We start from the raw sequence: 23,963 nt of genomic DNA, 5'->3' as shown, positions 1-23,963 counted from the left end.
CAAGTTCATACATCTCAATTCTACCCTGCTTCAAGGCACAAATTTGACTGCCTTCATGAAGTCTTCCTCAATTGTTTGATTCTTTGTTGAACTTCTTCTCCCTGGAGCTTCTTTCATACCTGATCTATTTTGTCACAAAATGGCCCTCTTTGTTTCATATCTGTTATTTGGTTCTTCCCAAGATTTGTCTGCCCCTTACAGGAAAGGCAGGGAACATGCCCCAAAATGGCACTGTATCCTAGCTTGTCTGTGTTCATGCTTCGACTTAGTAAAAGCTTCCTTACTGTTCTCCATGACTTTAGTCTCTTCTTTAAATCCTTCCTACACATTTCAATTTTAAAATGTTTTCTAAAATGCCCTTCTAGTTATGTCACATTTCCATTCAACATTTTACAATGTGTCCTGTTGCCTTTATACTAAGGATAAAACTCTTTGGTCCTGAAGTCAATGCCCTCTTGCTCTGCGGTTAGAACCTTTCTCTCCTAACATATAGCCTATTTATTACCCAAAATTGCATTCTAAAAAGATGTTTTCTCTTGTATCCAAAGAGGGAGAGAGAGAAAGGGAGGGAAGGAATACAAATTATTTGCTATTTATTTCCTTCCTTCATTTATTCGTCCCTCCCTTCTTTTTATTTAAAATATGAATATCTAGTTGTTCCAGTGCCAGTTTTCAAAACGTTATCCTTTCTTTATTCTCCATTATGTTACTTTGGATTCTTTGTTGAGAAACAATTGTTCAAATATGTGAGTTTACTATTTTATGACTCTCTATTCTGTTTTACTGATCTGTGGGTCTATCCTTATACCTTAACCACATTGCCATGATTATTATAGCTTTATAATAAAACTTGAAATCCATGACATAAGAACTCCAACTTTGTTTCTATTTCAAAACTATTTTGGTCATTTTGTGGCTGGGCACAGTAGCTCATCCCTGTAATTCTTGCACTTTGGGGAGACTGAGGCGAGAGGATTGCTTGTGATCAAGGCTTCAAGACCAACCTGGCCAACATAGTGAGACCCCATCTCATTAAAACAAACAAACAAATAAACAATTTTGGTTATTTTAGGTCTTTTGTATTTCTTTATAAATTCTTAAATCAGCTTAGCAATTCTACCAAAACAGAAAACAAACAAATAAGGGGAAAACCCCTCTTTCTGGGATTCTGATTGTGATTGCATTGAATCTATATATCAATTTGGGCCAAATAGACATTTTGATAATATTGAGTGCTTCAATTCATGAGGACTCATTTGTTTGGGTCTTCAGTTATCTTAGCCATGTTCTATAGTTTCCAGTGTATGGTCGTCTTTTTGGATCTCAGGATTCTGCATTCACAGAATCAACAAGCCATGGATCAGAAATATTTGGAAAAATAGCAATAAAACAGTAAAAAGAAAAATACACATAAAAATAAAGCATAACAATTATGTAGCAGTTACATTGTATTAGGTATTATAAGTAATTTAGAGATGATTTAAAGTATGTTGGAGGATGTACATAGGTTACATGCAAGTGCTACGTATTATATCAGAGACTTAACTGTCCTTGGATTTTGGTATCCACAGGGGTCCTCGAACCAATCCCTCATGAATATCAAGAGACAAGACTGCATATGTCACGCATATATTTTGATAGCTACATAAAATGAAGTTGAAAAGTGTTGTCTTCAATTCTGAAGAATTGTGTGGAGTTGGTATTACTTATTCCTTCATTGGTAGAATTCAGGGATCAGAAAACTTCTTCTCTAAAAAAATCAGATAGCAAATATTTTAAGATTTAAAGGACAAACCACCTCTGCCACAACTATTCAATGCCGCCATTGTATTGTCTATGACAATACATAAGTGAACTCCATTTATGGATACTGAAATCTGAATGACATAACTTTCAGATGTCAAGAAATACTATTTTTTTTTTTCAATTACTTCCCAACCATCTAAAATTGTAAAAGCTCTTCTTTGTTTGTGGGTTGTAGAAACACCTGTTGGGCCACTTTTGGTCCACAGGTCACAGTTTGCTAACCCCTTGTATTCACCAATGAAATCATTCTGGGTCTGGGGTTTTCTTATAGGAAGATTTTTAAAAAATTATTATTATACTTTAAGTTCTGGGGTACATGTGCAGATGTTGCAGGATTGTTATATAGGTATACATATGCCATGGGGCTTTGCTGCCTCCATATCCCTGTCACCTGCATTAGGTATTTCTCCTAATGTTATCCCTCCCCAATCTCCCCATCCCTTTCTGTCCCTTCCCTAGCCCCCCGCCCCCCAGCAGACCCCAGTGTGTGATGTTCTTCTTCCTCTTACAGGAAAATTTTTTAACTATACATTTGATTATGTAATAGATATACAGTTATTAAGGTTGTCTCTTTATTTTTGAGTAAGAATGAGTACTTTGTATTTTCCAAGAAATAGAATGAAAATACCCTTAGTTGTTTATTTTCATTAACCAGAAGTCCTTGTTATAAAGTTTTAAAATATATTCTTCATTTTTCAATAATAGCTTTTCTTGACTTTCTTAATAGTTTCTTTATATCATCCTACTTTATTAAGTCAAAATGTTAGTAATTTAATTAATTTATTTATTTTATTAGATATTTATTTATTTGTTTGTTTGTTTGTTTATTTTGAGATGGAGTGTTGCTCTGTTGCCTAGTCTGGAGTGCAGTGACGGGAGGGATTTGGGCTCACTGCAACCTCCACTTCCCGGGTTCAAGTGATTATCCTGCCTCAGCCTCCCAAGTAGCTGGGACTACAGGCACATGCCATCACACCTGGCTAATTTTGGTATTTTTAGTAGAAAGGGGGTTTCACCATGTTGGCCAGGCTGGTCTTGATCTGCTGACCTTAGGTGATTCACCCACCTCGGCCTCCCAAAGTGCTGGAATTACAGGCGTGAGCCAACGTGCCTGGCCTTAACTTAATTATTTTTCAGTTCACACATGAAGGGAACATAACGTGATGAAAGAGCACCTGGAATACAGCCAGGATGCTGGAATTTTAGTCCTAGAAGCTAATGACTTTGGGCAAGTTATCAAATATGCATGGTCATCTGTTTCTTTACTCATAAAATGTGGACACTGGGAAAGGTGATCAATAAGGGCTTCATCAGCTCTAATGTCTATATTGCTGTTTCTGAACATCCCTGTTAATATATTTGCAAATGAAACAAACACTATGGCTGAATTCACACCTACCATGCAGGCTGCTGAGAGGATTGAATGAGTCTGTATTACATGTGGACAAGGACCTAGTCCCCAGAAACCACTCCATAAGATCTACGTGGCATTCTATTCAAGTATCTCATTAATGAAGTCTTATCTAATGTATGTCTTTGGTTATTAATTTCCCAATTTGTAAAATGAAGTTATTGCATTAAATGAATGATATTGAATTTACCACCACCAAAAATTGCTTTGATTTTCCTCACTCAAGCAATTTATGTTTTTTTTTTTTTTTTTTTTTTTTTTGAGACAGAGTTTCGCTCTTGTTACCCAGGCTGGAGTGCAATGGCGCAATCTCGGCTCACCGCAACCTCCGCCTCCTGGGTTCAGGCAATTCTCCTGCCTCAGCCTCCTGAGTAGCTGGGATTACAGGCACGCGCCACCGTGCCCAGCTAATTTTTTTTTTTTTTGTATTTTTAGTAGAGACGGGGTTTCACCATGTTGACCAGGATGGTCTCGATCTCTTGACCTCGTGATCCACCCGCCTCGGCCTCCCAAAGTGCTGGGATTACAGGCGTGAGCCACCGCGCCCGGCCTAAGCAATTTATGTTTTTAAAGATTCTGTGCATTCCAAAATTGCATGTATTGAATAATAATTGCATTATTCTCCCACTTTAAATACTGACCATCATGCATATATAAATATTTTATTCTGGTTTTCTCTCCCAAGTGTTAAGATCAGAATGTTCAGAGCCTTGAAAAACAAGGGCTGAAGTAGGGCTGGTCATACCCAGAGCTATCAGCTGAGGATTCTCCTATGGGGACGATAGAAAGTGTGCTGTTGTTTCTCGTACCCTAGGACTAAGGGTAGCAGAAGGGAAATGATTTATCTAATTTTTCTAAAGGAAATTATATTTAACTCTAATGTGCATACTGCAAATTGATGCTAATTATTAAAACTTCTGCTTTTTCTCATATAAAAATTAAAACCTGTTTGTTGTGAAAAGCACAAAGATGAAAACTTCACCCAGGAACACCTACAGTGCTCAGGCAGGTAATCTAAATCTACACAAAGTGGATTGGTCCTTCGAGAATAGTGTAAAGTGGGGTCACAGAACAGAAAAGTTTAAGTGAACAGAAATATCTAGAAGTCAAATGCAACCTTAAGCTAGCAGTTCGTAATCTGTCATTTAAAACCATCATAATTTCTTCAGTCGTAGACAATCACTGTTAAAAATCAAATGTAGACCGGGCGCGGTGGCTCATGCCTGTAATCCCAGCACTTTGGGAGGCCAAGGTAGGCAGATCACGAGGTCAAGAGATTGAGACCATCCTGGCCGACATGGTGAAACCTCATCTCTACTAAAAATACAAAAATTAGCTGGGTGTGGTGGCATGTGCCTGTAGTCCCAGCTACTTGGGAGGCTGAAGCAGGAGAATCACTTGAACCCAGAGGGCAGAGGTTGCAATGAGCCGAGATTGTGCCACTGCATTCCAGCCTGGTGACAGATTGAGACTTTGTCTAAAAAAGAAAAAAAGTAATGTGTGTTGTTTCAGTTCTTTACTTATATACATAATATTATGTTAATATATGTTTAACTTTGTAACAGAAATGATATCCTAATGAACATTTTTTTCTGGGTTAGTTTATTTAATATATCGTAAGCATTGTTTCATAAACACATGATTTTAATGGCTGTGCAACTTTTTTTTAACACACGCTTTTATTCAGTGATTTCTTCTTTTGGGAATTACGTTGCTCTCTTCCAAATGTGCCTAGATGTCAAAATAAACATCTGCAAGTCTTTGAGGTAACCTGGTTCCAAAATGATTAATCCTATAATTTTTCCTTTAGATCTGTGTAGACCCTTGAAAGCTTAGTGGTCCCTTAGAGGCAGAAGGCTCCCAGAACCTGAGGTGCTGTCTGGTCTGAGATTTATGAAATCAGGGGTTTGCTTTTTCTTAACACACAAAGTGTGTACTGATGGAAGGATGCCACGTCACATTTATGTTTTGTCACCAAACATATAGTGTTTGATTAAAAAATTGGGAATTGCCTCGGTGCAGTGGCTCCTGCCTGTAATCCCAGCACTTGAGAGGCCAAGGTGGGTGGATCACCTGACATTAGGAGTTCAAGACGAGCCTGGCCAACATAGTGAAACTCCATCTTTACTAAAATACAAAAATTAGCCAGGCGTGGTGGCAGGTGCCTGTAATCCCAGCTACTCGGGAGACTGAGGCAGCAGAATAAATAGCTTGAGCCCAGGAGGCAGAGGTTGCAGTGAGCTAAGATCACGCCATTGCACTCCAGCCTGGGGAATAAGAGCAAGACTTTGCCTCAAAAAAAAAAAAAAAAAAAAAATGAGGAATTGATCAAGCATGGACAACATTAACTTATTTACATTCTACCTGAATGTTTCTTCATATAAAGTTGAATTTTATTTAAAGTAGAATAAAAATGTTCTGATAGCAAAGTACTGTCACTTCGAATAAACCTTTTCCTTTCCATTTTCTCAGCAGAACCACCTAAGCAATTGACAGCTATTTGGTGAGCCCCTTCTCTCCCTGCTCCTAATCCACTCCTCTTTGTTCTGAAAACAGCTCCATGATCCTGTCACTCTTTTGTTCACTGACCATCATTGGTTCCTCATGGCACAGAATAAAGCTCCATTTTATAGTTAGGCACTCAAGGCATTTCACTTGAGGCTCTAAACTGCCCTTTCCACCTCATTTTCCATGTTCTCCTTCATAAATTGTTTGCTATAGACAAACCGACTAATAGGAAAAACTATCTTTAACTGACTGCCTGCCATGTATTAAGTGGATTTTGCTAAATATCTACAATAACCCTGAAAAGTGTAATTGTTATTTTTAGTCTGTATATGAAGAATCAGTGTATAAGAGAAAGAGGTAGGATTTGAATCCTGAGTTTTTCCATTATGCCCATTTTTTCCCATTTTTTTTTTGTTGTGGTAAAATACCCATAAAATTTACAATTTTTGCCATGTTAAGTGTACAGTTTAGTGTTACTAAATGCATTCATAATATGCATCCATCACCCCTATCCATCTCCATAACTTTTTGTCCTGTAAAACCAAAATTCTATACCCATTAAACAATGGCTTCTCTTTCTCTCCTCCCCTGCAGCCCCTGAAACCACTATTCTACATTCTGGTTCTATGACTGTGATTTCTCTTAAGTAATGTCATGTAAGTGGAATCGTGCAGTATTTTCTTTTTGTGAGTGGCTTATTTCATTAGCATCCTGACCTCAAGGCTTATCCATGTTGTAGTGTATTGCAGGATTTTCTTCCTCTTTAAGGCTATTCCACTCACATATGGATCACATTTTGTTTATTCTTTTATCCATTGATGGACCTTTGGGTTGCTTCCTTGTTTTGGCTGTTGTGAATATTGCTGCTATGAACATGGGTAGAATAAATATCTCTTTGAAACCCTGCTTTTGCGTATAGTCCCAGAGGTTCCCACTAAGCCCTTTTGCTTTGGATTTCCGAATCAGAGCCCTCTAATTGGCCCTTACTTTTCTGCCTTTGAGCTTTTCCTCTTGCTGTGCAGCCTACCTGTCCTGTCCTATTTTGGTTCCCTGCCTATTGAAGTCTGTTTATTCTGCAAGGCTATTCTATTTGTACCTAGCCCAATGCCTTTCACACAGTAAGTGCTCAATAACTAATATATAGTTAGATATATCTTTACTATATCTCTGCTAAAACATCACAAAAAGATAAAAGGCAGAAATGATGTCTTATCATCCCTTATGGCCTGCACACAGTAGACCATTTAGGAAAAGTATATTAAATAAATGAAGTCCCCATATCCCCTGGAACAAAAGGTATGCAGGGCAGCGTTTTTCATGGGCTGTCCAAGACCTCATGTCAGAAATGTATGTTTAGGCAGCAGGAACACACAAGAGTCAGGAGAGTAAGAAAGTACGCTGGAAAATTTTGCTAGCTGGGTCAATTCCAATTTGGCAAAAACAAGCCTTCTGCTTTTTCTCCAGGGTTCTTTCTCCCAGCATCACTTATTAATGCTAATTAGTCAAGGGTGTGCCGTGATGCAGAACACTTGTGACCCGTAAGGATTAGAGAGAGAGACTGTCATTTCTCAAAAGACCCATGAGAGGCAGCAAGAGTCAGCCATGGGGAAGGAGAGGAGGGGAAGAGGAACTTCTCTGCAAAGAATCGCACTAAAGTAAGTGCAAGTAAAAATAAATCCACATATAAAACAACTGTACAAATGTTAGCAGTATTTTCACAGCTGGGTTTCTTTGCCTAAAATACTTAGCACTTACTTTAGAAAACTCACTTCTAAACAGAAATGGTCTGACTGATCACAGAAGCTGAGCCCTGATACAACTCTGACTTTGAACTTGACTTTTGCCCAGATGGGAATAAAAATAATGACTTCTAAGTAAGAACTTTTAATTGCCATGAATTCACACCAGACTGCGGTGGGTGACCTTTATCACACAGATGAGGAAATTAAGGCAGGGCTTGGTTTAGGAAGCTAGATTCATAACAGCATATTTATATCCAGATTAGGTAGGACTCTGGATTTAACACACTTTCCCCTGGAAAACACCAACTCTGTCTGTTTCCATGGCACTAAAAACACCCTGCTTGAATAACTGCCCAGTTACTTATCATAGCAGGATTAGTGGTCTTCTCAAAGCATCTGCATTCACATTCCTGGTATTTATTTCCTGTAGATATTGGTTTCAAAGACTGCTGCCACAGGACATGAATTATCACGGTGACTCACTTTTGGGGACTTTCCCCTGGGGAGTGCCACCTACACAGCCGCAGAATGGACTATGCACATGTTAATTAAAATATGTTTCATCTCCAAATGACTATGACAGAAGCTATACTGATGAATATGACAACTAAATAAAAAATAATATCATGACTAGCAATGATTTAAATATTGTGCTCATGTTGTTATCTTTCATCAATTTATTTAATAAATATTTAATGAGTGATGAGACTTCTATATGTCAGAGTGCTGGTTATCGAAATATATAAGTGGAATTAGACACAGACCATGTTTCAGTAAATTTACAACCCAGCAGGCACTGTTCCTATCAACTAATGAGATTTTTAAATTTAATATGTTTTGATCAAAGCAAGGAAATCTTCAAAATTGCCCTCCAAAAAATATATTTGGTAAGAAAACAGTAAACAGAACCAATTACTCCTTCTTGGTTAAGAAAACATGCTTTGTGCTTACACTTCCATGGTGATCAGGGATTTCTCACCCCTTGAATTTCTGTAGCATAAATTGTTGATGTCTCTTCACTTCCCTGTCTCATTTCCCTGCCCAGGTGGTAAGCCCTGTGCGTGAAGGGCCTCTGCCTGACTCATCTTTGTATCTGCAATGCCTCACACATGCCTCACATCTCCCCACCAGGCAAGCAGTATTAGCGAAAACAGGATGTCATCAGTTAAGTAAAGAAGAGGTTGACAACAAACTGAATAGAAAAGTCGAATAGAAATGCATTGGCCTTAAAAAAATTGTTTTCCAAATTATCCTATAGTGAAGTTGACTTTTCTCTTTGATGTACAGCTCTGTGGATTTCTACATATGTATAGATTCGTGTAACCACCAGGAAGAGGATACAAAACAGTGCCATGACCCCTGAAAGCTTCCCCATGCTAGCCCTTTACAGTCGCCCCCTCCCTCCACCATAATCCCTGGCAATCACTGCTCTCTTCTCCACCACCGTGCTTTTGTCTTTTGAAACTGGAATCTCTTATTCAGCATGAGGTTATCGAAGTTGTTCTTTTTTATTACTGAATAGTGTTCTATCATATGTAGTATTGCAGTTTATTTATCCTTTCACTCATTGAGGGACATTTAAGCTATTTTCAGTTTCAAGCTACTGTAAAAAAAAAAAAAAAAGCTGCTCTGAATATTTATCAGTTTTCATGTGAACACACACATTCATTTCCCTAAGGTAAATACTCAGGATTGGTCTTGTGGAATCATAGAATAGATGTATGTTTCACTTTATAAAGAACCTGCCAAGCCATTACCCAGCGTCGTTGTAGCATTTTCCAATTCCAGCCATCATGTATGTGAATTCCACTTAGCATCCTTGTTAACACTCAATATTGTCAGTATTTATTTTGGACATTTTTTTTTTTTTGACAGAACCTTGCTCTGTTGCCCAGACCAGAGTGCAGTGGCGTGATCTTGGCTCACTGCAACCTTCATGTCTCAGGTTTAAGTGATTCTCCTGCCTTAGCCTCCAGAGTACCTGGGATTACAGGCATGTACCACCACACGCAGCTATTTTTTTATTTTTTATTTTTAGTAAAGAGGGGTTTCACTTTGTTGGCTAGGCTGGTCTTGAACTCCTGACATCAGGTGACCTGCCTGCATCGGCCTCCCAAAGTGCTACGATTACAGGCATGAGCCACCACGCCCTGGCTTATTTTGGACATTCTGATAGGTATGTGGTTGTAGCTCATTGTGGTTTAAATTCACATGGCCTGAATGGCTTGTGCTGTTGAGTATCTTTTCTCGTACTTTATACAGTAGTCCCCCACCAATCCAAGGTTTTGCTTTCTGCAGTTTCAGTTACCAGCAGTCAACTGTGGCCTGAAAATACTAAATACAGAATTCCAGCAACAAATTCCTAAGTTTTAAACTGCATACTGTTCTGAGTAGTGTGATGAAATCTGGTGCAGCCCTGCTCCGTGGGATGTGAATCACCTCTGTCCAGCGTACTCACGCTGTATAGGCTACTTGCCTGTTAGTCACTTAGTAGCCATCTCACTTATCAGATTACTGTCATGACATCTCATCACATAGGCATTTTATCATCTCACATCAGCACAAGAAGAGTGAGTGCAATATGAGATAAGGGAGAGACCCACATTCACATAACTTCTATTATATCATTATAATTGTTTTATTAGTAATAGTTATTTAGGGTTCAGTACTATCTAGTTTCAGGCATCCACTGGGGGTCTTGAAGTATATCCCCTGTGGATAAGGAGGCGGTGGTTGATAATACTGTATCTTCTTTGGTGAAGCATCTGTTCAAGTTCTTTGCTTATTTTTAATTGGGTTATTTGATTTCTTATTGTTGAGTTTTGAGAGTTTGTTATGTAAACTGGATACAAAGTTCTCTGTTAGATGGGAGATTTGAAAATATTTTCTTCTAGTCCGCAGCTTGTCTTTTTATTTTCTTGGAAGTGATTTAGTAGAGCAAAAGATTTTTATTTTGATAAAATTTTATTTTTTCTTTTTTGTATCATGCTTTTGGCATCATTTAAAATTCCTTGCCTAATCCCAGATAATGAAGTTATTTTTCCATGTTTTCTTCTAAAAGTTTTATAGTTTTGTGATGAATACATTGCCTTTTGATGAACAAAGAAAATGAGCTACTTGATAATAGATTTCCTTCTTGGTGGTGTAATTTGCCCTATTGATTTTGGAGAGTTGTAGGAGCCTTCTGGACAGGACTGCAGGCCTGGGAATGTCTCTTGCATCACACAGAGGCAGAACCACAGTCTGCTGTTCACCATCAAATATTCAAAAATAGTCTGATAAGCAAGTGTTTTTTCATGTGTGATAGATTTATGTGATGATAATCCCTGATCTGAACAATGCGAGACTACTTTTAGTCTTTATTTTATCACTCTTGGTGTGACCACCACACATTCAGTTACAGAACTCTTCATGTGTTGAATTAGGGGTCCTACTCCAGCCCCCGATCAGACTATTCCACAATATTCAATGCATAGACTGTATTACATATATACCATCTGAAAAATTCTGACCCTGAAAACATTTGTCCACAAGAGTTTCAGAAAAAGGATTGTACATCTGACATTCAAATGGTTTTTGTGATTTGATGGTGCTCATAATTGCTACAAGGAACCTTTTCTTCAGATGTCCCCTAATCCTGGCCAGAGGTTCACGTTAATTTGACTGAGGATGGAAAGAGGGGTCACTATATTTACTGCATTATTCAACCCAAATTAATATGTTTCTCTTGTGACAAAAGAGTTTTCTTGATATCTTTTCCCATTCTTCTTTCTGGTGATAAAAATACTGGCCAGTCAGCCCCTAAATATTGGAGAAGTGATGATGTATGTATGTGAATACACATATGGGTTAGAAACAGGATGGGAGGCGTGGGTTAGACCCAAGCATGGACACCCCAGCCCTCTGCTTGCCAGGACCGAGATGCTGTGTGTCCATCTGGGCAAATTGGAAGCAAGCAGGAAGACTGGGTGTGTGGCATGATTTGAGGCAGTCAGTGCACAGTGCCTGGCACAGAGCAAAGGCCCGATAGAAGTTAGGCAGAGGGCATTCTGACTACAATGTCTTATCATTTCAGGTGTGACTGTGCCTATAATTGTAACATAAGGAATTCAGCCCATGTGGCTAAGCTATTTCTTTCTATGTAGTAGCTTAATGGGAAATCAAGGCATCTCCAGCACTGTAGTGTGTCAGTTCATCAGACATTGATCCCACTCACACACTTTGTCCTTCTGATGCATGTATGTCTTTCCTCCTCCTTTACTGCTACAATTAGAGTGAGAACCCATGCTATGGTTCCACTCCCTGCCTACAACCAAGTATACTCCGAGAAAGTTAGAAACTATTCTCTATCTGCTTCCAGAAGCTTATTTCAAGACTTAAAAATTAAAGAGAATAAAATTAATAGCCAGGAGCAACAACAAAAAAAGAGAGATTTTAGCTTGCCATTTTTTTTTCAAGTTATGTATTTTTGTCTTGTGGAGTTCAGTTTGGAGAAAAACACTTAGACATGAGGCAGGGTTGGTTCAGGGGTAGGGCCATATTTAAATGCTCAAAAGGCTTGTTTTTGTGATACCAAAGGAATCAACACTTCTTTTTCCTTCCCAAAAGGAAACAGAAGCTTATTATCCTGACTGAGGAAGTGCAGAAGTTTTTAGGTGGAGATTAACCCTTACTCTGAAACACTGAGGCTCCTGTTCAACTTCTTGCTTAAGAGATTTTAGTAACTTTTAAAAAATGTTAGCATGCTACATTGGTTGGCTCTCTAAATAATTTAGAGGACTTGTGACCTGGAGCTTTCGTGGAATTGATGTAACTGTTCTGGAAATCTCTTGCCTTGAACTTGAGACTCACTTGCACACAGCTGCAGTATGTCCACCATCAACAGCAATCTGTACCCAGAAAGCAGAAGGAAATGGGGGAAAAACAAGAGACAATCTCAAAGAAATCTAGGTCTTTCCACAGCTGCAGTTCTACATATTGACCACCAGGTGTCTATCTTCACACAAGCAGTCTTGTTTGGATGATGGTGTACTACTTGACCGTGGGATTATTTTAAAAATGAAAGCAGTTTTCTAGATATGGGTACATATAAGTATAAATGTGCAAATGTAAAGTTTCAAAGCCAAACTTAATAACTTATAATTCCTCATCTAAGTGGGACAATCAATTGGACCTTGTGTTGATTTTCTAAAGTTGTTTGAAAAACTAATTGAGGCGATAAATGGCCAATAGATTTGGGGAATGGTGAAAAAAAATTGTTCTCTTCCTAAATATTATCATGCTATTTTTTTTTTAATTTCAAGGTTCGTAGCATGCAAATAGGTTTATGTTCCCAGGAACATGGTTTTTGGTAAAAACAGACAAATTGTATTCTGTGCTGGCTTCTGTACTCTGGTTCAATTTTGTAGTTCAGTCTCTATTGTAGCTTGTTTTATGGTTTCAATTCTAGGCCCTGATATAGGTGAAAAACATCTCTACTTGGAAATGCAAGAATAAAATTTGACTTCTTTTGTCCCATAATTGAAAGCGACATTATAATAGAATTAGATAACTCTAGCAAGGTTTAGGATGCATAATTTATGTATTTATGTCAATCCTAGGGAAGAAGTGGGCTTTGGGTCTGCAAAGAATGGTCACCAGATTAAACAATTTTAGGAATATCTTTTATATCTCAAACTATGCTTTTGTTTTTTATTCGTTTTGTTTTGCTTTAAGTTACCCAAAGAATAGTTCCATAATTTTAGGAATCTTCTTTTTTCATTCTCTTCCTTGCCAAAACATAGAGGCTCCAGAGAGCCCTAAAGACCCTTTATATTTTTTAATAAATTGTATATAGAAAAGACCAAAAAAAAAATTAACTATTACAGAAGTACTTTAAGAGAAAGAACTGTACCATCCTATGCAACTATTTTAGTGGGGCCAGAAGAGGAAGAAAATGTAAATCTGTTACATCAAAGCACTGTGTTGAGCCTGAAGAGTTTCCTTTTGGTTGTTATTATTAATTTGTATTTGGTCTTGTTTATTGTGTTTGATACCTTTAAAACATTAGAACAAGTTTCTCCAGTGACCATATCTAGCTATTTATTGAGTGGTGCTCTCACCAATGTTGGTTTCCCATTTCTGTTCCCTCAGATATTTATAGATATGCTTACTAAAGCTGAGTTTGTTCCCAAATTTTGTGTTTTTAACACTATTTTTTACAATGCATTCATTTGTACATTAATTTGATCAAATTTTTTTATTACTCACTGTGAATTTCATGCTGCGAATAGAATAAAAATGATTAGGAAGAACCAGTCTTTGCTCTCAAAAAGCTATTAAGCCAATGAAAAGAATTTTATAAGCTATCTCCTAAATACACTTCTGGGTCCTATTGAATAAAGTGGAAATACGTTATGCTGCTGGCATTTGTGAAATAAAACAAATTTCTGTTTTATGTCATGTAATATGCTTTCAATATACTATTATGTTTAGAGAGCACTGTCACTACAGTACATGAAATAATGAGTCACATTTTTGCAGTGGAGGTAGAACAAAGTGATCTACATGTTTACATAAAATTACCATGCAAATTATATCACTAATATTATTTATTAAATTAATGGATGTGAGCAAAAAGGTAAGGACTGATATTAAAATATATATTATATGAAGAGGAAAATAAAAATTCGCTTTGCAAAATTATTTTCACTTGGCTTCAGTTGTCTGGATATAATTATTTTACTTTTATTATTATATTTAAGTCATTGCATCTGTTTTCAAAATGTTCTGTAATGGAAGTATTAACAGGAAGCAAGTTCTGCAGCTGAGACCCTTTTCTCTCCAACCATAGCATCCATGGTGATGAATGAACATAGGAAAAGAAATAAAAGCAGTACAAACCTGGAAGGAAAACCTCTAAATGCTTAGGTTAACTTTGGCTAGAATGAAATGGAGAGGAACCATCTCTCTGTTTCCTTTGAAAACCATTCTTAAAAATCCCAGAGTGCATGTTACAGCAATTGCCAAAAGACCAAATGAATGGGCTTTTCATTAGGCAAGATAAAATGGTGGAGAAAAAATTGTATTTTTTTAAGGACGTCAATGCTGGTCTAGTTACTTTGATTCGAAAAGAAACCCAACAGGTCATGCTGCTTCATAAAACTGTGAAAATAACAAGCCTGCTTAAGCAGAAAGGGCCCTTTTAAAGTCTGAAAGATAACTTCAGGGTCAAGGAAGTTCTTTGTGCTCTTTCATTTATTTGCTAAACTCTGACTAGTTTGCTGACTATAAACCTTTAAATTCATCTTGCTCTTTTCCACTTAAGGTGGTTTTTTGTTTATTAATTCACTAAATATTTGTTGAATGTCAGCTAGCATTCAACAATGGGCATGTAAATAAACAGACATGGGTCTAACCATCAAGGGGCTCCCTATCTAATGTAATAGCAAATGGGTCCCTCAACTCATTAGAAATATCAAAAATTTTGAATTATAATAATGTGAACACAATTTCAGCAGTTCAGAAGGTTGATCCTGACTATCACCCATAAGGGGATATTTAAGCTTGTCTGTAGTGTTTAACTAGCTTTTTAATAGCCAAGAGGTGGTAGGAGGCATTTTAGGAAAAAAATAAAGAATACCATGAAAATTCATACAGCATGTAATTATATGCTTGGGGACAAAGCATAGAATAGTGTGACTAGAGCACGTGTGCATGGGACAAAAATAGCAAGAAATGAGGATAGAAATAGTAAATTAAAACTAGGTTATGATAATTCTTGATACCATTGCAAGAAGCAAAGAACTCATTATATAATAACTGCATTTAGAGAAAACAGTTAAAAAGAAAAAAAAAGCCTACATCACAGCTTTATCACTGAAGACTCTTCAGATTGTAAGTAACTAAACACCTAGGCCAAATAGCTTAAGCAAAAGGAGAACTAACTGGTTTGCATAAATGCATGGGTAGACTTCAGGCATAGCTTAGTTCATTCAACAAATGACATCACCAGGACCAAGCCCTTTGTCCTAGGTTTGCTCCATACTCAGGATTTTGGTATTAATGCCTTATCTCACTTTGTTGCCATGACCTTAAAAGCACACTATTGAGAGTGACATCATCCACATGGTAGAGTATAAAGCCCCAGAAACGTCTTTCCTCCCATGGAATCACTGATTCAACAACAATACATAGACCAATTCCCTTTATGGTAAATGTAGAAACCAGTTAAGAGACTTCTGCACCCCATGTAAATGCAAAATCAGCAACATCAAAGCCATTAGAAAAATTTATGGCACCCTAATACCATAAGCTCTCCCCTTGTCACAGCACCGCACATTTGGGAAGAAAATCCTAGCTCCTGGCCTCTCCCTGAGGAGGAAAAAGTAGTTTTCAACTGTATGTCCAATGTTCTGACTTTTTTAGAGGGTACCTGAGGGACTGGCTTCTGTTTCACCTGTGTCAGAACATTTACAGGAGCCAGCATACTCTAGATTTCTGGGAGCCACTGAGAATAAAATAGAAATGGGCAGCTTTTGCTGCTTCAAATGGCCGATATTAGAGCATATTGGGCTGAAGTGGCCTCTCACTCAGGGGAGAAAGAGAAGAATGGAGTATGTATCAAACATTCTGGCTTTTCATGAGTGACTGGCTTTTGTCTAACTCAACTTGGGTTGCTGATGGAACAAGCATACTCTAGATCTTTGGGGAAAGCTGAGAACAAGAAAGCTGAGAGCATGCTGCTGTTTTGGAGGACCCATGGTACAGCAGACAGATATCAGAAGGAGTGAGAGATTATGAGCTCCTAAAAAAAGAAACAAGCAAATCTCTATAATTAAGAATCTACATGCAAAAGTCCAAAGAAGACACATCACAGAAAAGATTTGAGAGGGTCCCAGAATCCCCAGACACTCTTAATGGTGATGTCATTCCCTGTACAAATCCAGTCTGTAAAAACTGGGAGAGGTGGTTGTTTTTCAAATATGTAGGTATCAGTGCAAAGTTTAAAAAAGCATGAAGAAACAGGGATAAATGATCCAATAAAAAATAAATAAATAAATCTCCAGAAATCAACCCTAAATAAATAAAAGTGAATGAATTACCTAACAAAGAATTCAAAATAAACTTTAAAAGATCCTCAATGAGCTCATACAAACAATGAGTGAGCAAAATAAGAATTTCAACGAAAAGTTACAAACAAAAAGAATAGAATAAATTTTGGAGCTGAAGAATGTCTTAAATGAACTGAAAAAATAATGTTGTAAACTAAAAATAAAATCCTAAGCCCCCACCCCACACCAGCTGACTGGTTCCCCACTTAGCCAAGAGGACTATAGAGAAACCTTAAAAACTGAGTTCCCAGCTATGATGGGACAGGAGGTCGATGTGCCTCATTACACACTCTCCCTTTTGCAGTTTAGACACAATGACTGACCAGCATTAATTTTAAAATAGAGATCTAAGACTGACAAAACAAACTCTTTGTGGCAATACAATGTCAAATTATAAACAGGCCCCAAGGCCGGGCAAGAGTTAAATCACGCACCTCCTACACTTAAAAAATAAACTTAAGTCACGCACCCACTACACTTAAAAAATAAACTATGTTCTAACTGCCACGAGATTTTTCTTTTTCTTTAGCAGCTAAACAAACACTGGTCTTGAGATAAGCAATAATTAAAAAACTTGCAGCTCTTCTACCACCAAGCACTGACTAAATGACCCTCTGTTCTACAAGTCATATGTAACTACAGCTTTAATTAGACAAGAGACTGATTTGTCTGATAAGATTACCAACCATGGACTTGTTCTAGGCAGTTTATAGAGTGCCTTCATGTTCCTCTTCACCTTTCGAAATATAAGGCCTAATTGTAATATATTGAGACATTAAGTCAGAATCACCTACTTGAATATTTGTAGCTCCTCCTGTAACCTGTTGAATGTGTATGTTAGCCAACCCATTCAGCATAAGGCTTCTACCATAATCCCTGCTCCTTCAAAATGCCTTTCTCATATTTGCCAGAGGCTATGCTTCCCAGCAGCTATGCTTCCCAGCTATGGATGGTCACCTTGAAGGCTGCAACCCTTCACAAGAAATGAAGTCTCCTCTCCCCTTCTAAATGTATAAATCTTGTGATTTTTCAGTTAACAGCATCTAACAGCAAGCTTGATTAAGCAGAATGAAAAATCAGTGAACTAGAAGTCATTTGAAATTACCCAGTAAGAAGAGCAAAAGGAAAAGAGAATGATGGAAAAGACTGAAGAAAATCTAAAGGCCTTATGGGACACTATCAAGACACACATACATACAAACACACTATATCTATATCTATAGATATATCCATATCTCTATCTCTATCTATCTGTCATCTGTCTATCTACAATTTTACCCTAGACCTCAAGAAACTAGAAAAAAAAAAAAAAAAACTAGGCCCAAAGTTAGCAAAGGGGAGGAAATAATAAAGATTAGAGCAGAGATAAACAAAACTGAGTATAGAAAAATCAATGAAACTAAAAGTTTTCTTTTAAAAAAAGATGAACAAATTTGAAAAACTTTTACATAGGCCAAATAACAACATAAGAGAGAAGACTCAAACAAAATCAGAAATGGAAGAGGAGACATTACAATTAATGCCACAGAGATTTTTAAAAAATGGTTTATAAAAGGCTGAACAATTACATGTCAACAAATTGGATAACCTAAAAGAAATGGATAAATTCCTAGAAATAGCCACCTACCTGCTATGGTTTGGCTGTGTCCCCACCCAAATCTCATCTTGGGATATAGCTCCCACAATTTCCATGTGTCATGAGAGGGACCTGCTGGGAGGTAACTGAATCATGGGGATTGGTCATTCCCATGCTATTCTTATGATAGTGAATAAGTTTCATGAGATCTGATGGTTTTATAAAGGAGAATTTCCCTGCAAAGCTCTCTTCTCTTGTCTGCCACCATGTGAGATGTGCCTTTCACCTTCCACCATGATTGTGAGGCCTCCCCAGCCACATGGAACTGAGTCCATTAAACCTTTTTCTTTTGTAAATTGCCCGGCCTTGGGTATGTCTTTATCAGCAGCATGGAAATGGACTAATACAGTAAATTGGTACCTGTGGAGGGGGGGCATTGCTGAAAAGATATCAAAAAATGTGGAAGCAACTTTGGAACTGGGTAACAGGCAGAGGTTGGAAGAGTTTGGAAGGTTCAGAAGAAGACAGAAAAATGTGGGAAAGTTTGGAACTCCCTAGAGACTTGTTGAATGGCTTGACCAAAATACTGATAATGATAATGGACAATGAAATCCATGCTGAGGTGGTCTCAGATGGAGATGAGAAATTTCTTGGGAACTGGAGCAAAGATGACTCTTGTTATGTTTTAGCAAAGAGACTGGTGGCATTTTGCCCCTGCCTAGGGTATCTGGCAGAAGAAATTTCTAAGCAGCAAAGCATTCAAGAGGTGACTTTGGTGCTGTTAAAGGCATTCTGTTTTATAAGGGAAGCAGAGCATAAAAGTTCAGAAAATTTGAATCTTGATAATGCAATAGAAAAGAAAACCCCATTTTCTGAGCAGAAATTAAAGCTGGCTGCAGAAATTTGCATAAGTAATGAGGAGCCAAATGTTAATCCCCAAACAATGAAGAAAATGTCTCCAGGACATGATCAAGATCTTTGCAGCAGCTCCACCCTTCACAGACCTGGATGCCTAGGAGGAAAAAATGGTTTTGTGGGCTGGGCCCAAGGTCCCTCTGCTGTATGAAGTCTAGGGACTTGGTGCCCTGCATCCTAGCTGTTCCAGCCATGACTAAAAGGGGCCAAAGCATAGCTCAGGCCATGGATTCAAAGGATGCAAGCCCCAAGCCTTAGCAGCTTCCACGTGGTATTGAGCCTGCAGGTACACAGAAGTCAAGAATTAAGGTTTGGGAACCTCTGCTTAGATTTCTGCTTAGATTTCAGAGGATGTATGGAAATGCCTGGACATCCAGGCAGAAGTTTGCTGCAGGGGCAGGGTGCTCATGGAGAACCTCTGCTAGGGCAGTGCAGAAGGGAAATGTGGGGTGGGAGCCCCCAAACAGAGTCCCCACTGAGGTGCTGTCTAGTGGAGTTATGAGAAGAGGGCCACCATCTTCTAGAGGGCAGAATGGTAGATCCACTGACTCCTTGACCATGCACCTGGAAAAGCTGCAGACACTCAATGCCAATCTGTGAAACCAGCCTGGAGGAAGACTGTACCCTGCAACAGGGATGGAGCTGCCCAAGACCATGGGAACCCACCTCTTGCATCAATGTGACCTGAAAGTGAGACATGGAATCAAAGGAGATCATTTTGGAGCTTTAATATTTGACCTCCCTGCTAAATTTTGGACTTGCATGGGGTCTTTAGCCCCTTCGTTTTGGCCAATTTTTCCCATTTGGAATGGCTGCATTTACCCAATGCCTGTAACCCCATTTTATCTAAAAGTAACTAACTTGTTTTTGACTTTACTGGCTCATAGGTGGAAGGGACTTGCCTTGTTTTAGATGAGACTTTGGACTGTTGACTTTTAAGCTAATGCTGAAATGAGTTAAGACTTTGGGGGACTGTTGGGAAGGCATGATTGGTTTTGAAATGTGAGGACATGAAATTTGGGAGAGGCCAGGGGTGGAATGATATGATTTGGCTGTCCCCACCCAAATCTCATCTTGGATTATAGCTCCCATAATTCCCACATGTTGTGAGAGGGACCTGGTGGGAGTTGAATCATAGGGGTGGGTCTTTCCTGTGCTATTCTCATGGTAGTGAATAAGTCTCACTAGATCTGATGGTTTTATAAAGGGGGGTTTCCCGGCACAAGCTTTCATTATCTCTTGTCTGTCACCATGTAAGACATGCCTTTCATCTTCTACCATGATTGTGAGGCCTCCCCAGCCACATGGAATTGTGAGTTTACTGAACTTATTTTTCTTTATAAATTATTCAGTCTCAGGTATGTCTTATCAGTAGTATGAAAATGGACTAATATACTACCAAAACTTATTCATGGAGAAATAGAAAATGTGAAAAGACCAATAAGAAGTGAAGAGATTGACTCAGTAATTAAAAACCTTGCAACAAAAAATATCCCAGGGGCCTTTTGCCCTTTCTTGTCCTTTTGCTTTTTCATATAAGTTTTAAGATCAGTTTGTCAAGTTCTATGAAAAACCCTGTTGGGATATTGATAGGGATAGCATAAAATCAATCTATTAAATTTGTAGAAAATTGACATAGTTGTAATCTAAGTCTTATCAACCAAGTACATAGTATATATCTTGGTTCAATTGTGTATTTAAAGTTACTCAAAGTTTTACAAAGATTTTACATTTTTTTATCTTTGTGAATGTTTTACATTTTAATTGATATGGTAAATGATGTCTTATCATTATATCTTCTAGCTGTATCTTATATGTATAGACAATCTGCATACATTTCTCTAAGTCTGAAAGTAAATGTCTGCAATTTCCTCTGGAATTTCTATGTGGATTATATCATCTAAAAATAATAAGATTTTGTTTTTCCTAAAAATATATTTTTGATTAATGAACCAAAAAATATATTGGACAGAACCTCTAATATAACATTAAATGGAATTATGATAGCAGAAAGACGTGTCATGCTTCTAATTTTAACAGAAACATTTTAAGAGTTTTACTGTTTAGAATAATGATTTTTAAAATGTTAGTGTAGTGCCTTTTTTTCAGGTTGAAGTATTCTCCTCCTCCTGGAGTTTATTAAGGAAGTTTTAAATATAAAGAATGAATGTTGAGTATATTGCATGCTTCTTCCGCATACATCAAAGCAATCATATTTGTTTGATCTGTCTATGTGATTAATCACATTAATAGATTTTTAAATGACTTGTATTCCTGGAATATAATTAGCTTAGTCACCATATATTTTTGTTTTGTACAATATGGAATTCAGTTTGCTAACACTTTTCTTTAGCTTTTTTTCATCTATGTTTATAAATCAGAGCTTGTCTAATTTTGTTCTCAAATGTCCTTATCTTTTCTTTGTTTATTGTGCAGGTTATATGAGCCTTATAAAGTTAATTGGGAGTGGCCTCACTTTTGCAATTCTTCAGATGATTTAGTATAAGAACAGAAATCTCAGTTCCTTAAACATTTGAACAACTCATCTCTAAGCTCATTTTTTGTCACATGGTGTTCTTAAATCAGTTTTTATATTTTCTGTCCATTTCATCTAGGTTTTAAAATATGTTGGCATAAACTTTTAATAACATGTATCTTTAAGAAAATCTGCTGCATCTATAATTATGTCTTTTAAAAATTTTTAATTTTTTGGGGGAGGGGGACTGTTCCATTTTTTCCAGATTAATCTTGCCAATTTCTACGTCTTTTCAAACAACCAGCTTTTGTCTATGTTAATCCTCTCTCATATAATTATTTAGTATTTTTATAACTATTGTTCTTTATTATTTTATTCTTTCATTTTACTTATGTTCATTATGATGATCCTTCTAATTCCATAAACTGAATACCTAGATAATTAAGTTTTAACTTTCTTCCTTTCTAGGATAAACATTTAAGGCTGTATACTTCCCCCCCCACCCACTCGTTTTACCATTTTTTTTTTTTTAATTGTACTTTAAGTTCTGGGATACATGTGCAGATCTTGCAGGATTGTTGCATAGGTACACACATGCCATGGTGGTTTGCTGCCTCCATTCCCCTGTCACCTACATTAGGCATTTCTCCCATTGTTATCCCTCCCCAACCTCCCCACCCCCTGCTGTCCCTCCCCTAGCCTCCCACCCCCAACAGACTCCAGTGTGTAATGTTCCCCTCCCTGTGCCCATGTGTTCTCATTGTTCAACACCTGCCTGTGAGTGAGAACATTCAGTGTTTGGTTTTCTGTTCTTGTGACAGTTTGCTGAGAATGATGGTTTCCAAATTCATCCATGTCCCTACAAAGAACATGAACACATCCATTTTTATGGCTGCATAGTATTCTACGGTGTATATGTGCCACATTTTCTTTATCCAGTCTGTCTTTGATGGGCATTTGGGTTGGTTCTAGGTCTTTGTTCTTGGGAATAGTGCTGCAGTAAACATACATGTGCATGTATCTTTATAGTAAAATGATTTATAATCCTTTGGGTATATACCCAGTAATGGGATTGCTGGGTCAAATGGAATTTCTATTTCTAGATCCTTGAGGAATCACCACACTGTCTTCCATAATGGTTGAACTAATTTACACTCCCACCAACAGTGTAAAAGTGTTCCTATTTCTCCACATCCTCTCCAGAATCTGTTGTCTCCAGATTTTTTTAATGATCACCATTCTGACTGGCATGAGATGGTATCTCAATGTGGTTTTGATTTGCACTTCTCTAATGACCAGTGATGATGAGCAATTTTTCATATGTTTCTTGGCCTCATAAATGTCTTCTTTTGAAAAAGTGTCTTTTCATATCCTTACCAAAGCTGTATACTTTTTAAAAACTACTATCTAGTTAAATCCCACAAATTTGAAAGTAGTATTTTTATAATCATTCTGGTCCAAGTACTAATTTTCATTAAGAATTTTGTGGGTTTTCAAAGACAATTTTTATTTTATTTCTAAACTTATGGACTTTTAAAAATACGCTTTTTATTTTAGAATACTTTTAGAGTCACAGAAATGTTGCAAGGATAACATATAGGATACAGAGAGTTTCCATATACCTATACTCAGTTTACTTATTATTAATATTTAACAATATTATGGTAAATATGTTAAAACTGATGAAGCAATATTGTTATTAACAATTGAAGTTCATAATTTGTTTATATTTCCTTTGTTCTTATCTATTTCTTTCTCTTCCAGAATACTATATTATATTCATCTACCATGTCTCTTTGGAATCCCCTAGATAACAGTTTGTTAGACTTTACTTGGTTTTGATGACTTTGACAGTTTTAAAATACTGGTAAGTTATTTTGTAGAATGTTCTTCATTTGGATTTGTCTAATTGTTTTCTCGTGGTTAGGGGGTTATGGGTTTTTTGGGGGAAGTAAAATGCCATTTTCATCACATAATTTCAAAGGGATATAGTATTGACATGACTTCTCATTAATGATGTTAACTTTGATCACCTTCCCTCAAGTAGCATTTGTCAAGTTTCTCTATTGTTATTCTTTTTTTCACATTCTACACCGTGCCTTTTAGAAGGAAGTCACTATACATAGTTCACATTACAAGATGGAGAGTTATGCTCCTTTGGGAGAGAGGACATGAGGATATTTACATAAATTATTTGAAATTTCTCTGCATGGTAGATTTGTCTCTTCTCCCTTATTTGTTTATTCAATAATTTATTTATGTCAGTATGAACTGATGGATATTTATTTTATACTTTGTATTTTAATTGTAGGTTGTTTATTGCTTTGCTTTCGAATTATTTCAGCTATGACTTTTTATGGATTTTTAAAGTTAAATATTTTTAAATTTAAAAGTTATCTTAATCTACTTCTATTTCATGGCATTGTGGTTAGGTAAA

General features: G+C 37.2%; 1 long non-coding RNA gene across 1 annotated transcript in view; it reads left to right on the top strand.

The window, feature by feature from the left end:
* Window positions 1-23,963, top strand: part of LOC135277425 (uncharacterized) — a 372,506-nt gene that overhangs the window by 94,002 nt on the left and 254,541 nt on the right. The window contains exon 2 of the long non-coding RNA XR_010345024.1: window positions 23,291-23,393. This is a non-coding gene — a long non-coding RNA (uncharacterized LOC135277425). The remainder of the gene's footprint in view (window positions 1-23,290; window positions 23,394-23,963) is intronic.

This window comes from Aotus nancymaae, unplaced genomic scaffold (assembly GCF_030222135.1).
Source record: "Aotus nancymaae isolate 86718 unplaced genomic scaffold, 86718_ANA_hifiasm-v0.15.2.pri h1tg000032l_0, whole genome shotgun sequence".
In the NCBI taxonomy this organism is placed as follows: domain Eukaryota; kingdom Metazoa; phylum Chordata; class Mammalia; order Primates; family Aotidae; genus Aotus; species Aotus nancymaae.
Note: the sequence above shows the minus strand (reverse complement) of the source record. Positions and strands in the feature narration are given on the sequence as shown.